General features: G+C 73.7%; 1 non-coding gene across 1 annotated transcript; it reads left to right on the top strand.

Annotated features, from left to right (window-relative positions):
* The first annotated feature begins 496 nt into the window (after positions 1–496).
* On the top strand, positions 497–650 carry LOC129175898 (5.8S ribosomal RNA). The gene has a single exon (XR_008568839.1). It is a non-coding gene; the product is annotated as a 5.8S ribosomal RNA (ribosomal RNA).
* Positions 651–1,000: the final 350 nt, after the last annotated feature.

Consider the following 1,000-nt stretch of genomic DNA (forward strand, 5'->3'; position numbering starts at 1 on the left):
GCTCCGACGGGCGCCGCGGCCTCCGCGGGCGCGCGTTCGCACGGCGGGCTCCGTCCCGCCCGCGTACGGCGGAGGTGGTCCCCCGCGGCCACCGCCGGTCCGGCGCGGGCGGGCTCTGCTCCGACGGGCGCCGCGGCCCCGGACGAGCCTCTGCGGAGGCGCGCGTTCGCACGGCGGGCTCCGTCCCGCCCGCGTACGGCGGAGGTGGTCCCCCGCGGCCACCGCCGGTCCGGCGCGGGCGGGCTGCGTTCCGACGGGCGCCGCGGCCTCGGCGAGCCAACCCGCCGCCTGGCGGCGGGGCGGGGGGAAGGGAGGACCGCGGGGGTACTCTGCTCGAGCGCCCTCGTCCCACCCGACCCCCCCGAACCGGCATCTTCACCCCCTTGTCATGATCTTGGCTTTTGAGGCGAAGCCGGCCGCCCTCTGCTGCCCGGGAGGGAGGGCGCGCCGTCCCCCAACTCACTTGTGTGGCAAGCCCACCAAAAACCCCTCTGACAACTCTTAGCGGTGGATCACTCGGCTCGTGCGTCGATGAAGAACGCAGCTAGCTGCGAGAACTAATGTGAATTGCAGGACACATTGATCATCGACACTTCGAACGCACCTTGCGGCCCCGGGTCCCTCCCGGGGCCACGCCTGTCTGAGCGTCGCTTGGCAATCAATCGGGAGTACGGACGAGGCCGGCCCAACCCCCCGCCCTCCGGGCGGGGGGCGGCCGCTCGGCCTACGCTCCCGCGGCTGGGGTGTCGCAGGCCCTCCGCGGGCCTTCGTCCCCTTAAGTGCAGACCGTAGAGCAAGCTGGCTGGAAAGAGGAAGAAAAGCCACGGGTTTCGAGGCCCCCGGCGTCCGAAGCGGCGGCGCGGCGCGCGGCGTGCGGCTCCGGCCGCCTCCGTCCCGCCCGCGACCCTGTTACGGTTCCCCCCGGTGCCCCTTCATCCGGTTTCGCTGGGCGTACCTCCGAGGTTTCCGGGGTTTGGCGGCGCGGTGCCGTCCCCTCCCG

Source organism: Dunckerocampus dactyliophorus, unplaced genomic scaffold (assembly GCF_027744805.1).
Source record: "Dunckerocampus dactyliophorus isolate RoL2022-P2 unplaced genomic scaffold, RoL_Ddac_1.1 HiC_scaffold_25, whole genome shotgun sequence".
NCBI lineage: Eukaryota > Metazoa > Chordata > Actinopteri > Syngnathiformes > Syngnathidae > Dunckerocampus > Dunckerocampus dactyliophorus.